We start from the raw sequence: 12,783 nt of genomic DNA on the forward strand, positions 1-12,783 counted from the left end.
CCTTCAAGCTATTAAAAAAAACTTTTGTGTATATGTATGGTGTATATGGGGTGTGTGTGTGTGTGTGTGTGTGTGTGTGTGCGTGAGAGAGAGAGAGAGAGAGAGAGAGAGAGAGAGAGAGAGAGAGAGAGAGAGGGGGAGGGAGAAGAGGGGTGCCACAACATGTGTATGTAGTCCAGATGACAATCTCAGGTGTTCACTTGAGACAGGGTCTCTTTGTTGTTTGCCCAAATGTACCAGAATAACTGGTCCTTGAGTTTCCAGACATTTATCTGTCTCTCCCTTCCCTCCAGCTACGACAGCACTGGGAAATCAATGTGTGCTACCATGCCAGATCTGGGTCCTGAAGATCTAAATGCTAGCCCTCAAGCTGGCACATGCAAAAGCTTTAACCATTTAGCCATCCCCTAACCCTTTTTTAGAGAGCTCACTTGTTCTTACTTATTCCTCCCTCCATTTAACAGACGAACGTGAAATGATGGCCTTGCTCATAAGTTTTTAACACAATACTTGACAGTTGGTGCTTAGAGTGTTTTCTCTGGTGCAGTAACAACACTCTATTACTGGCATTTATGAAGTTCCTCATATATGCAAAGACATTTTGATACTTTACATCCTCAATTATACCACATACTACATAATATACCTTGACCCTTTAAGAATGGCCACATTTGAGCCAGGTAGTGGTGATATATGCCTTTAATGTCAGCACTTGGGAGGCAGAGGCTGCTGGATATCTGTGAGTTCAAGGCCAGGATGGTCTATAGAACAAGTTTCAGGACAGCCAGGGCTATATAGAGAAACCCTATCTCAAAAAAACAAAAACAAAACCAAGAATTGATACATACAGACAACTTTCCCATTTTAGTAGTTGTACAATGATACCCTTTAGGATGTTGCTATCCCTACCCCTTCCGAAGGTCACTTCTGTAACAAGCTGTTGCTATTGGTGGAAACTTGGGAACAGCTTTAGCTCCTATAAACCCTTCTCTCTGTTCACAATGTCACAGATGTTAACCCCAAATCCCACTAGAATTTTGTTAACAAGTTTCAGATTTATTTATCCTTCCTTTGCCCTTGTTTTCTGTTGTTGCTGTTGTTTGTGGCTGCTTTCCCCACAATGGAGTGACTAACAGAGTTAGTTAGTTATTTAAAAATGCCTGGTAGATTTTCCTGTATAAGGAGGAAGTTTTTTAAAAAAATCCTGTGCTCCTTATAGGACAGTTGGGAAGAGAGAGCTTTGGAGAGGGCACAGTCCCCTTTCATACTATACAATGGATTCAAGGACAACCTGGGCTACAGAGACCGTCATACTGTACAGTGGATTCAAGGATAACCTGGGCTACACACACCATTTTTTTCCATTATGCTAGGAAGTACGTGTACTCCCATACCCAAGCCCAGCATGATTTGGAGTTGATATTGGGAAGAGCAGAACAAACAGGCATTACAAGGAACTTTCCCATGGTAAAAGTGTCTCAGTCTGTGTACAATACTTTTATATATTTATCATGTTTACTAACTTAGTTCATCCCCCCAAACTATTTGTGCCCTTATTTTATATAAGACAGGAAAACACTGAGTACTTTATGTTGTCTTGATCCCAGGCAGTTTGTACAGTGGGGGGAAGAGGGGTCAGAGGACAATTTGAAGGTCAGTTCTCGCCTGCTTCCATGTAGATCCCAGTGATGGATCTCAGATAGTTAGTACTGGCAGCAAGTGCCTTTACAATAGGGTAGGAAAGAATTCATAGGTCACAAAAGCCAAGTTTTGTAGGTTTGGAGTCAGGTTTGGAGTGGGATTGCTAACTGCTACGTACCAATTGTGTGTCTGTAGGCAAGTCCACTCATTTCTTTGACTCTTGGTTTCTTCATCTGAGAGAGAAATAGCACACACTTCTTCACAGTTGTGTGGCAGCTAATGTGAGGCATCCACCTGATGGGGTTAAGGGATTCTCAGCTCATTATGTCTGAGCGTGCTCACTGGGCATGCCTAGAAAAGACTGCAGTGTGAATCAGTGGGCTGAGTCAACTTTATCTGCTAATGGCAAACTTGGGTAGTCCTCTAGAGCCATGGACATCAGTCGTCTGTCCTTCAACATAAGAGCTTCAAGTACTCTGATCTTCAGACTCAGAGACTTACACCAGTTCCCTCCCAACCCCTTATTTTCTTGGGTCCTCAGCCTAAGACTGAGAGCTACATCATCACCTCTTCTGGTTCCCAGGTCTTGGGACTCAGATTGAGGTATGTCACAGATGTCTTCGATGGTGGCCAGTCTTGCTGGCAGCATATTGTGGGTCTTAGCCTTGATGATGAACCCCCTCCTGCATATATTCCCTAATTCTTTCAACTGGTAGCTACCAGTTGGATAGGATCTCCTCTCTTCATCTACATCCCCATGCTGAGCCGTGTTGTCACATTCCAAGTTCCGGTGTCTATAAGAAAAATGCTTTCCAGGGAGACTAGGTTGGGAAGATTGGCGTGGACCCACATTTGCTGACATGATGTAACTATCAGGATGCTTCAGCTCAGACAGCCTCAGTGCAGCTTGCAGGAATGAGCTAGAACGTTCCTGGCTCTTGAGTCTACAGAAGCTATCACAGAGGGGCCAGCTCATAGGAATGTACAGAACAAGACCTCCATAAGGTCATAGAGAGTGGCACTATTAGGAGGTGTGGCCATATTGGAGTAGGTGTGCTACTGGGGAACAGGCTTTGAAGTTTCAGAAGCTCAAGCCAGGATTAGTGGCTCATTCTTTCTTCTTGCTGCTTGCCAATCTGGATGTAGAACTCTCAGGGTGTCTCCAGCACCCTGTCTGCCTGCATACTACCAAGCATCCCACCACGGCAACAATGGACTAAACGTCTGAACTGTAAGCCAGCCCCAAATGTTTTCCTTTATGAGAGTTGCCATGGTAATGGTGTCTCTTCACAGCAATAGAAACGCTAAGACAAAGACCTAACTAAGGTAGTGCCAGGTCCTGGACTCAATGCAGTTTCAAATACTGCCTTACTATGAACATGTGCGGTATTTTCATTGTAAGCTTGGGAGATTATGGGTACCCACTTTGATGCACCTCAATATACCAGCCTCTCTTCTCCTAGGAAGAAATCACAATGTTCTCCCTAATGCAGTGGTTCTCAACTTTCCTAATGCTGTGACCCTTTAGTACAGTTCCTCATGCTGTGGTGACCCCAACTATAACATTATTTTGTTGATACCTCTTAGCCACAATTTTGCTATTGTTATGAATCCTAATGTAAATATCCGATATGCAGGATATCTGATGTGCGACCCCAGTGGTCTAAAATGGCTGTGCTAAGGCCTTTTATGCTTTGGTTCTATGTCATGATAAACTTCTCCCACTATATTCTAAGGAAAGCATATACTGCTTTTAGGGCTCTAGGGAGTTGGTCAAAGAGTGAGAGGCATTTAATACCTAGCTGCACAAAGGCGGTTGCAACAGATCACCTGCCAGGTGGTCTTTTACTCAGGAGAACTCTGAGGGGTAGGGAGTAGGGAGTGAAGCTGGGTTTAAGGGAAGGAGGGGGCTGGAAGGGCCAAACCGAGGTATGGGTTGGGCATCAGAGAAGCCCGACTCCACAGTCGGGTCTGCTCGTCCTAGTTGCCACCCATTCTGGAATGAGGAGGCGGTAAGAATGCACTTACTGAGGCACCATGAGCCGTGAGCACGCTAGGGTAGCAGGCGCTAACGGACTGACCACCTCACTTTGGGCGCAGCCAGAGTTTAGGCTGGAACCTCTGAGCACTCTGCCCCGCAGCCCGGCCTGCGCATGCGCCCCGGGCCAGCCAGGTAAGAGTGCCGCGGTAGCCCTCGCACCTGGGCTTTAACCCTTCCGGGTCACGGGCGCGGACGAATGTTGGGTGGGAGAAGAGAAGAAAGTCGTGAACCCTCCGGGGTCCGCACAGCGTTCCCACAACCTTCCAGACTGTGGTCTGCTGCCCTCCTCGTTCGGGCGGGAGGGGAGTAAGCGCGGGGCGGAGCGAAGTCTCGCGAGATCTGGCGGCAGCTGCGGCGGCGGTGGCGGTGGCGGCGGCGGCGGCCCGGGAGGTGAGCGGCGGACGGGCGAGAGGCGGCCGTTGGGGCTGAGGAAGGAGAGAGCTACGGAGGGCGAGGCCAGGCTCGGGAGACGGGCGGGTGGAAGTCCAGCGACCACGGTGGCCTCTCGAGGCTGCTGCGGCGCCGCCTGGTGCGCGCTGTCCCGGGACTCGCGCGGGGCGGGGCGGGGCGGGGTGGCCGCGGTCTCCGGGCCACCGGAGCCAGGCGTCCCTCTCCGGGGGTCCGTCTGTGCGTCCGCGACCTGATCACCCCCGGCAGCCTTGGCTTGGTCGGTACCAGGCGCTTTACTTGCGCGCTCCCACGCTGGAACTGCCGGGAGCTGCAGCGCCCTGGCCGAAGTCTCACTGCGGGGACGTGGTGGGATGGGAACGGCCCACGCCCCGGTCTCACCTTCCAGCCTCCTCCCCACTCCGGCTCGCGGCTCTTCTCCTGGGGCCCCCGCGGGGCTGCAGAGGGTGTGTCTGGAAGCCCTCCTGAAATTGCACGCAGCGTCCCACGTTTCTAGAGAGAAAGTTTCTTTTCCCAGAAGGTTCCCTAACCCTGAATGTTCAAGAACCCATCTTTTAGTCTTGTGAGAGTGATGAGGGGCGAGCTGGGTGTGGGGGTCTCAGGCCAGGAGGTTAGCTCAAGGCTTGCCTCAGGCAAAGGAAACTCTGAAAAGTTTGAATCTTGTCTGAAGCCCAAGATCGCACTCTTCGGATGAGTGATTGCGAAGCTCGTGATCAAGGCCTCTTACTTCTGTGGCAAACGTTTGTAAAGCCCATCTTGCCACCCTGACACTGAAGTTCATAAGTAATATGCCTTCATAAACATGGCCCAAGGTCGTGGAGCGCTCTCCTTTAGGTGTAAGGAAGAAATAAAGGGGAAGAGGTGCGGGGCGTTTGTATAGCCCAGACGCCCTGTTAGGACACAATTCGGCAGACCCTGCGGCAAGTATGTTCGGAGACAGACAGACACACGTATGTATGTGTGTTTATGTATGTGTATATGTATTTGTGTCTTTCAAAGTCAGGAACAAAGATTGGGACCCAAGAAAACCATCTTACTGGAGATAATTAATGCTAATGAGGAAAACAGTGTAGGCTGAATGACAGCATACAAGATAAATCACAGCCTGTCTCCGTCAACACTCAGTTAATAAAGCCCTCCAGGGATGCAGTATTCCATCTACATAGTAGCCCACCTTGTGTGTAACCCATATTGTGGGTCACCATCACAAACTCTGCGGTATCGCCATTTAAGGTATAACACCAAGTCCTTCCTGCTTATCGTTGGTAATAAAGAAGTAGATTGAAATGGTTGGGTTTGCCAGTATCGGCTCCACGTGTGCCTAGTGCTGGGGTGCAGGTGAAATGTGCCCTGTGGAAGTTCACGCGATTTCCTTTCCCTCAGCACTTGGTCGTCCATAATTGGGGCAGAACGCGGGTGTTTCTCACAGCACCTTACCAAATGGCTCAGTATTGAATCCTAAAGTAATGTTAATCTATAGTGAGCTCATGGACCAGGTAGCTTGGATTATCACCTCTACCACCCACGTGTTGTATGGGTCTAGATCCTGGATCCCAAATGCAGATGCTTTCTGCTGCCAGTCTCTTCAGTAATTAACAGTGTGCCTTGGGGACAGTTGTGTCCCCTTGAGAACCACTATATAAAGCACATACTCCACTACTAGCTAATTATAACAATTTAATACTCACTTTTCAATGAGAATTAAAAACAAAATTCTCTGTGATTTTTCTGATACATAAAAAAGAGTTTCTTTGGTTAGTGACACTTTCATTGGCTATCTTTAAGTCTCAGAAGGTAGGGTTAATGCCTGATCACCTGTAACTGTTTCTCTTTGGAGGGACTCCTTGTTGGGAATGTTGGTCACACTTGAACTGCTGAGCATCTTGAGGGAGAAAGGGGTTGGAAGCCTCAGCAGTCTCATGGATATCTGAGTGGCATTGAGTACCAGTCAGTGCAACCCCTACTTAAGTGGCCTTTTCTACTTTTCGTATTCTTATTAGTGAATTTGGAAAATACGGAATGTGCTCAAAAGTGAAAATTAATATTGCCCATCCAATCAGTTCTGGGGCTGGCTCACAAAATACTGTCATTACTTGGAGCTCTTGCTGAAAGTTCAGCTCAGTCCATTTCGTAGCTGTAGCATAGCAAATTTCTTCAACTTGCTTAAGTCTGAAAAAGTTCACTTTTTTTCTTTAAATGTAAGTTGTTTCTTTGCAATAGAATATTGTGGTTGCTTGTTACTTAGAAAGATACTGGAAATCAACATCAAAGTAAAGACTTGAAAATAGGATGCATGTAAAGTTGTCTAGTCACAGATAGTGTGAGCGCTTGCGAGTTGAAAGTCACCTAAATCGAAAGTAATTGATTTTTATTACTTTAAGTAAACACTATCCAGTTCCAGGGTAAAAAAGGCCAATACTTTTGGTTGTTTTGTTTTTATTAATCACTACTTAAAAATAAACACTCCAGTTTTAGTTAGGGTTTCTACTGGTGTGGTAAACACTATGGCCAAAAGCAGCTTGGGAGGGAAAGGGTTTGTTTTGCTTACATCTCAACATCACAGTTCATCTTTGAAGAAAGCACATGTAGGTACTCAGGGCCGGAACCTAGAGGAAGAGCTGATGCAGAGACCATGGAGGAGCGCTGCTTACTGGCTTGCTCAGCCTGCTTCTTAAAACACCCAGGACCAACTGCCCAGGGGTGGCCCTGCCTACAGTGGGCTGGGCCTCCCCCAGCAGCCTCAGTTAAGAAAATGCAGCACAGGCTTGCCCCAAGCCAAACTCAACTGAGGTTCCCTCTTCTCACGTTACTTCAGCTTGTGTCAAGTTGACATAAGTCTAGCCAGCACAACCTACCTGTTCTTAAATGAATTAAGTATGAATTATGAATTAAGAGCTTGAATTGACGATGATGCTATCTCAGAGAAATAGGGACTGTACAAACGTGTTCATGCATTGGTTGATTTCTAACAACAAAAACTGAATCCGAGGGATGACTTGCAGAACGAAACTGTACCCTGTCCAGATCCTCCATCTTAGTCTGAGTTCTGTACTCTGAAGATTTAAAGTCACGGTCACTCCCAGAACCGTTTTTAAAAAGTGTTTAGAGGAAAGCATCGTGTGGAGGTGGCCTCTGCAAGCACGAGGTCAGTGCGAGTTATTTTGGTCTGCTGCTTTATTTGCTCTTCCGTTCTGTAAAGCTTGTCGTTCCACGGATAACTTTTTCTCGAATGGGTCATCCTTAGATTAATTTCAGTGATTCACAGTTGCTGCTGCTTAGGAAGAAATGTGTTTGAAAATACTTGTGTGGGAAGCAGGCAGTGTATGTGCAGAGCTGTCCCTTGGCGTCTTAGCCATTTGACATCCAGGGCAGCTTCCAGGAACCCCAACTGCACCACACCCTTGAGCACCTCCACCCTTCTCAGGTTTGTTGGTCCCTCACAGCAGCTCATCATAAGGCCCTAGGGCAGTCTGTGAGGAGCACCAGATGAGGGGCTATGGAGATGGATCCATAGTTAAAGTGCTTACAGCCCAAGCCTGAGCACTGGAGGAGACCCAGGTAAATGTTGGGTGGGTGTGGCGGCCCACCTGTAATTTTGGAGATGGCACACCCAGAGCTAGCTGACTAGTGAGACTAACCATATCAGTGAACTCTGTTTGATTGACAGAACCTGCTTCTATGAAAAAGGTAAAAGAGCAACCGAGGATGATTCCTGACATCTACCTCAGGCCTCCATATGCATTTGCACAAACTTAAACACATGTAGCCACACTCATATGTACACACATGGAGTCCTGTGGGTGTATACAGTGCACATCACACAGACATGAAAACGGAGCAGCAGCAGCAGAATGGAGCATGTATCTCCAGGACTGTTGGCCACCACTGGAGTCTGGGCAGGTGGCCAAGTCATAGCCACAGCTGCTGCTCTAGAGCCTGCACCTAGCATCATCACATGCTTTGCTTGTCTTTCAGTGTCAAAGAAGAGAAATATTCCCTCCTAATCATTAAGTTTGAACTCTGACTTATAGGCAAGTCTCTGTGTGAGTATTTTTTCAACATTTAAGAATTCTGTTTATATGAAAAAAATCTTGATATGGCTCAAACACTTAAATAATGCAGACATGTCCAGAAAGCCAAATTCCCAATCTCTTACCCCCCCCATCCCTGCATATGGTCTTTATCTATTTCCTTTTTTTTCTATAAATATGTCTATCATTTCTCTTTGTAGATAGATACAAGCAAATGTCAGTGGGCTGTAATATTTCTTTATATAAAGTGCAGTGTTCTATGTAGCCTGTCTTGCCCTGGCTTTCCATTAGTTATTTAGCTTAGTTGTAGCTTGTTGAACTAACACAGTAAGTCCAAGGTATTACTGTCCTCAATCTCTGTGGAGGGTCGATTCCAAGACTCCTGGTTGATGATGAAGACCAGGTTTGCTTGAGTCTTACTTTGAGATAGAGTTTACATGTAACACATAAACATACTTCACAGACTGTGAAATAATCTGTGAATTACATGCTGTTCTCTAGCTAGTTTTTTTGTTTTTTTTTTTTTTTTTTTTTTTTTTTTGTTTTTTTTTTTTTTTGTTTTTCGAGACGGTTTCTCTGCAGTTTTAGAGCCTGTCCTGGAACTAGCTCTTGTAGACCAGGCTGGTCTCAAACTCACAGAGATCCGCCTGCCTCTGCCTCCCGAGTGCTGGGATTAAAGGCGTGTGCCACCACCGCCCAGCTCTAGCTAGTTTTATATGAACTTGACACAAACTAAAGTCATCTGAGAGGTGGGAACCTCAAATGAGAAAATGCCATCAGAAGATCTGGTTGCTGACAAGCCTGTAGGGCATTATCTTGATTAGGGATTGATGGGGAGGGCCCGGCCCATGGTGGGTGGGGCCATTCTTCCACTGGTGGTCTTGGGTTCTATAAGAAAGCAGACTGAACAAGCCATGGGGAGCAAGCCAATAAGCAGCACCCCTCCTGGCCTCCGCATCATCTCCTGCCTCCAGAATCCTGCCCTGTTGGAGTTCCTGTCCTGACTTCCTTCAGTGATGAACAGTGCTGTGGAAGTGTGAGCCAAACAAACCCTTTCCTCCCCAGCTTGTGTTTTCTCGTGGTGTTTCATCACAGCAATAGCAACCCTGACTAAGACACATACACAGCCAGAATTAATGTTTTACTCTTGTTTTGGGACTGTGCACGTATGTAGAGGTCAGAGGACCACCTTGGGCATCAGTCTTCACCTTCCACCTTGACTCTCCAGCCCCATTAAAGAAAAAAGATACTCTTAAAAAAAGGTTTTATGTCTGTAGGTCTTTTGCCTGAATGTGTATCTGTGCTTCACGTCTTGCAGTGTCTGTGGAAGCCAGAAGATGACTTTCCATTCCCTGAGACTGGAGTTGTAGACAATTGTGAGCCACCATGTGGGTCCTGGGAATTGAAACCAGATCTGGAAGAACAGCCAGTGCTCTAGCTCCACATCTTTTCCTTTAAGGTTTACATGGTTTCTGTCGGTCTTCTATGGAGCCTGAATTTGGATGTAATTACTGAAGGGCATTCTCATTCTTATTTCTGTTAAGTCTGTGGGTTTACTTCGACAGTTGAGCCTCTGGTCCATTTAAGATTTGGTTTGGTGTTCTGAGTGGGCGGGGTGGGGGGACGACACACAGATGCTGCTGCAGCTCTGCAGATACCCAATGTGCTCTGGTGCATCCTCCCCGAGCCTGGCTGGGAACCCAGGGCTGGCTGCTGTGTTTGTTAGGCACATCTTTGCACTTTGCGTCCTACTTTTGTTTTTCTCTTCTTTTTTCATGTTTTTCAAGACAGGGTTTCTTTGTGTAGTCGTCCTTGCTCTCCTGAAGCTCACTGCCTCTGCCTCCCAAGTGCTAGGATTAAAGACATGCACCACAATTACCCGACTTGCATTTTATGTCCTACTTTTCTAGGGGAAAATAAAAGAAGTGAAATCACAGTAAAAAAAAAAACTCAAAAATCAGTTTAGCTTTTTCCAGCTTGGATTGCCTCATCTATAAAAGAAACAATACGGAGGACAGAGTAGATAGATACTAAGGAGGAAGGGGCACGCTTACGCTTAAGTCTGCTCAACTTCCACCTTCTCGCATGAAAGAATAAAGCCACAGAAGTGTTAAAGTTAGAAGTAAGATCTTGGTCTGAGCAGGATCAGCAGCCCCCCTTTCCCCCCTTTTTTACCATTTTGCTGTGGTGGTGATGTAGTCCATCTCTCTTTGCTAGGCAAGCACTCTACCTCTGAGCTAAGAGTCCCAGTTTCTCCTTCCTTTTATTGTTAAATTTTGGGGGTGGAATCTCATTGAGTTTCTCAAGATGGTCTTGAGTTCACTGTGTAATTCATAATTCAGTCAAGCATTGTGATTGTACTCTTCCTGCCTCAGCTTCCTCACCACCTGCAGTTCCTGGCTTGCCCTAGTACAATCACTAATCAAACATTTGAGAATAAAGAATGAGGTTTGGGTTGGCATTCAAGACTTCCTTCTTGCTTTCTGGACTCTCACTACTTAATCCTCCCTTGCGTACATCTTTTTTTTTTTTTTTGGTTTTTCGAGACAGGGTTTCTCTGCAGCTTTTTTAGAGCCTGTCCTGGAACTAGCACTTGTAGACCAGGCTGGCCTCGAACTCACAGAGATCCGCCTGCCTCTGTCTCCCGAGTGCTGGGATTAAAGGCGTGCGCCACCACCGCCCGGCCCTTGCATACATCTTGACCATGCTGCTGCTAGGCATTGGGTTTCTAGAATACTATTCAGAATGTTCTGTTGCCTTATGCTACCAGTCAAGTGTGGCATTCAGTAAAAACTGGCACATCCAGGAGCTTGGGCTGGTTTTTTGCACCTTAGTTGATTGGAAACTGAAGAGATATCGTGTTCCTCCTATGAAGAATACCTAATACCCAAGCAAACATCTGGTAGAGGCAAACCAGATGTTAAGCAAGGAAAGGAAGGCTCAACTCTGGTCTTTCTTTTTACTTTGCAATTCAGGTAGCGCATCTCATTGTTCTACTCTTAGCCCCTTGAGGACAGTCATAGGAGCCCTAACAAACACTAGAGAGATGGAGCAAGAGCAGACTTTGTGTAAGACCCTGTAATAGCAAAGCATGAAGTTTATTCAACACAAAAGTTCATGAACTGCTGAGGAGTCCCTGACGGGTCATCTAATGTGACTCTTGTGTCTGTAGACACACAGAAAATGGGCCCAAAGGTGTGATGCTGACCGAGGATACTTACCCTGGTTGGTACAGGTGGTCTGAGTGCCATGCTCAGCTCCCAGACAGATGCAGAGTTCCAATCATTTGTGGGTCTCTGAAGGATTTAGAAGTTTTCTCTATATGGCCAGGGTTTTGTTTCTTGGATGGTCCCCGTTTTGGTGACCTCAGTGCTCTGACTTGTCTGTAATCACCTGCTGGCGTATGGTAGGTAAGTCATCAAGGAAAAGTAATTTCTGCTTTTTTTTTTCCCCAGGTTCATAATAAAGGTGCTAAGAAAGAGAATGTAAGACAGGAAAATAGTTTTATTGAGGTAAGTCTTTTTTTATGATTTTAAAACAATTTTTTTTGAAAACATAATTATAAATTCTTCACAACTTCCTTTTCTCTGATGTAATGGGTGGTTGTCTTAGGAGTGTTTGAAGTTATGGAAGCTGGGGATGTGAGGTGTGCAGGGGGCAACACACACACACACACACACACACACACACACACACACGGAGAGTACATGCGTAGAAGTCAGGACAACCTATGGGAGTTGATTCTTTCCTTCCATTATGGGAACTGGATCAAACTTAGGTTCTTAGGCTTTTGGGGCAAGTTCTTCTCCAGCTGAGCCATCTTGCTAACCCTAGCAACTCTTTATAGTAAATAGCTCACAGTTAAACCAAAGTGGCCTTGAGAGTCTCTGAAGGAGACTGTCCTGTCCTCCTCTGGTGCTCCCTGTGGTGGTAGAGAAGTTGTTCACACACTTTTGTTCTGTGGTGAAAATGCCTTGGAACCCAGTTCTCAGTCACTTGTGATAAGTAAGTAGTAAATGGGAATCTTTTCTTTTAATTAATTTTTTAAAGAAATCTTTCCTCATTTTATATACCAACCCCAGTTCTCACACTCTCCCCTCCTCCGGTTCCTGCCATCCCACTCTCCCATCCACTCTTCAGGATAAAACTTCCCATGGGGAGTCAACAAAATCTAGTACATTACTTTGAGGCAGGACCAAGGCCCTCCCCACTGTATCTAGGCTAAGCAAGGTATCCCTCCAAAGAAAGTGGGTTCCAAAAATCAGTTCAAGCACTAGGGATAAATCCTGGTCCCACTGCCAATGACCCCTCAGACTGTTCCAGCCATACAACTGTCATCTACATTCAGAGGACCTAGTTTGGTCCTATGCAGGATCCCCCGCCATCAGGCCAGAGTCGGTGAGCTCCCACTAGCTCAGGTAAGCTGTTTCAGTGGTATCCCCATCATGGTCTTGACCCCTTTGCTCATATTATCACTCCTCCCTCTCTTCGACTGGACTTTGGGCACTCTGCCTAGTGTTTCACTGTGGATCTCTGCATCTGCTTCCATCAGTTGCTGGATGAAGGTTCTATGGTGACAAGTAAGGTAGTCCTCAATCTGATTACAGGGGAAGGCCAGTTCAGGGACCCTCTCCACTATTGCTTAGGGTCTTAGCTGGGGTC

General features: G+C 46.3%; 1 protein-coding gene across 8 annotated transcripts in view; it reads left to right on the forward strand.

The window, feature by feature from the left end:
* Window positions 1–3,912: 3,912 nt before the first annotated feature.
* Mrtfb (myocardin related transcription factor B) overlaps window positions 3,913–12,783 on the forward strand; it is a 169,831-nt gene continuing 160,960 nt past the window's right edge. For all 8 annotated transcript variants that reach the window (XM_038327492.1, XM_038327494.1, XM_038327496.1 and 5 more), the window contains exons 1-2: window positions 3,913–4,072; window positions 11,577–11,633. The gene's annotated coding sequence lies outside the window, so the exon portion shown is untranslated. The remainder of the gene's footprint in view (window positions 4,073–11,576; window positions 11,634–12,783) is intronic.

Source organism: Arvicola amphibius, chromosome 4 (genome assembly GCF_903992535.2).
Source record: "Arvicola amphibius chromosome 4, mArvAmp1.2, whole genome shotgun sequence".
In the NCBI taxonomy this organism is placed as follows: domain Eukaryota; kingdom Metazoa; phylum Chordata; class Mammalia; order Rodentia; family Cricetidae; genus Arvicola; species Arvicola amphibius.